Source organism: Priapulus caudatus, unplaced genomic scaffold (assembly GCF_000485595.1).
Source record: "Priapulus caudatus unplaced genomic scaffold, Priapulus_caudatus-5.0.1 Scaffold2074, whole genome shotgun sequence".
Classification (NCBI taxonomy): Eukaryota; Metazoa; Priapulida; class Priapulimorpha; order Priapulimorphida; family Priapulidae; genus Priapulus; species Priapulus caudatus.
Window position 1 is genome coordinate 17379 of NW_014579135.1, and position 2567 is coordinate 19945.

At 45.9% G+C, this 2567-nt stretch overlaps 1 non-coding gene across 1 annotated transcript; it reads left to right on the forward strand.

Moving 5' to 3' along the window:
• The first annotated feature begins 551 nt into the window (after positions 1–551).
• Trnag-gcc lies at positions 552–622 on the forward strand. Its single transcript has one exon. It is a non-coding gene; the product is annotated as a tRNA-Gly (tRNA).
• The last annotated feature ends 1945 nt before the right edge of the window (positions 623–2567 follow it).

Genomic DNA, 2567 nt, shown 5'->3' on the forward strand with positions numbered 1-2567 from the left:
CGTGCGTGCGTGCGTAAGTGTGTGTGTGTGTGCGTGCGTGCGTGTGCGCGCGCGTGTGTGCGTGCGTGCGTGCGTGTGTGTGTGTGAGCGTGAGTGGCTGCCTAGGCCATTACTGCATTAGTTTATGCTGGCATAAAATTCTCCGCGCATCACTCGCCTCACTGCTTCAGTCGGGAATGTGCTTCAAATCTGTTACTCTAACGCAGTTTTTCGCGCTCTTATAATATTAACATTATTTATATCTTATATATTACACACGGGAACAGCACTGCTAACAACTTCCCGCGCGCGGGAAAAAAGTTACGCATTTCTGCCACCAGGCGGAGACACGTGCCACACTGTGCTGGCATAGTAGCTCGCACAGCCGAGTCGTATTTGATCGTTATAGCTTACATAAACACGTTATGAATGTCTAGGCGATCATAAAAGCTGTAATGTTTACCGTGTCTCACTCATAAAACGCGCAATACAATACTGTTCGCTACAACGTATTGATTGCATAGTCGTGAAAAACGCACATCTAGGCTGTAGAGTCTATAACTTCCAACGGAGCATCGGTGGTTCAGTGGTAGAATGCTCGCCTGCCACGCGGGCGGCCCGGGTTCGATTCCCGGCCGATGCAAGTAACTTTTTTTATTTTCCTCTTATTGCTGTTAGTAGCAACAAAACACCAACAAAAATCTAGTTGCAATTAATTTCACTTCCGCTTTTCAAATAAAATTCTGCTCTTAAATCCTTAGACACATAGGGAAACCTATTTCCCCGGCAGCATTTATTATTTACTTATTTCTTTTCAAATTGTTCTTTCATTGCTATTAACAGCTATACACGACCACGAGTCTAGTTGGATTTTATTCCTCTAACAAAATTATGCTCTTGATTCGAATTTTCGCGAGAAAATTTTTAATATTACACGGGCAATAGTTATTATTTACTTAGACTGCAGTTATGACGGCGTAACACCAATGACCCCATATAGGGTATATAGGGTCTTAGATAACACCTCGGCTGTTCGTAAGAACGTCGTAATACGTTTAGACGTGTGTTGCTAATAACCGTACGTAACGAGCTTAGCAACGTACAGGACGTGCTAACCACATTAACACGTACGCCGTGGCCACAGCAACTCACTCCCACTCCCACACACAACCTTCTTCTCTCATATCCAGCACACGCACGCACATGCACGCACGCACACACGCACGCACGCGCACACATGAACGTACAAAAGAACGCACACACGAACGCACGCACACACGCACGCACGCACGCACGCACACACGCACGCACACACACACACACACACACACACATACACACACACACACACGCAAACACACATACATCCCCAGTCCTTGTAATGCGCATCACCGTGAGTCAAAGCAAACATTAGCTACACACACGCGCACACATATAGGTACAACCGATTATGCACTTATAGACAGCTGGCTGTGTACTGCAGCTCATGATGTATTTGTATGTGTATTATTTGCTACGTGGCATCATGGCTGTAATGTCCCTATAGCTACCCCCTCACCCGCCACAATCACTGCCATCACTACACTACACCTCATACAGACATGTAGACCTTGAGGTTTTCAACCACCGTGCCAGGTCCTGTGTGCTGCACTGGCTACTAGGTCGAGTGTAGTGTAGTGTAGTGACCCGAGAAGAAGAAGAAGAAGAAGAAGAAGACTGCTGCACCGCAGCGCATGGCCCCTGGCTGCCATCCAACGTTCACAGAACGGACAGCAGGTTGGATCTATCACAAATCACAGACGCAAGCTGCTTCTGTTCCCCTTAGAGCTCATATCGCATGACGAGTATAGAGGGTCAGGGTTAAAGAGGTAGGGTTAGTGTTATGGTTAGGGCTAGAGTTTAAGGTAGGGGTAGAGTTATGGTTAGGGTTAAGGTTAGGGTAGGGTTAGAGATATGGCTAGGGCAATAGTTTAAGGTAGGGTTAGTGTTACGGTTAGAGCAAGAGTTTTAGGTAGGGTTAGAGTTATAGTTAGGGTTGGGGCTAGATGTAGAGATAGAGGTAAACATTGGGTTGGGGTTAAAGTCGGATTTCATGGCAGGGTTAGAGCTAGAGTTAAGCTTAGGATTCGCATTAGGTTAGGATTAGAGTTATAATTAGGCTTATGATTATTGTTAAGACTATGGTTATGGTTAGGGTTAGGGTGGGGTTTGGGTCAGGACTGTGTGGGTTTCGCTAGGGTTGGGACCGATTTAGTTTATCTATAAACCAAACCCAACAACATCCGTATCTCCACAACAAGCAAGTTATGTCGTTTTTAGTGGCGTCATCAAAACTTGTCTAATATAGTTCGCTTCAATGTTTATACCAGCAACATTTCTATGGGCATCAACACTTCACACTAGCGCACACATTACATAGCAGTCCTCAATGTGTGCGAGCGTCAAGCCTGCACGCATACTACCATAGTACACAGTACTGTACATGGTCATAGCGCATATAGTAGTGCCATGGCTACACGCAAGCAATAGGTACACGCAATAGGAACACGCAATAGGAACACGCTGGTCAGGGCGATGGCTGAATGCTA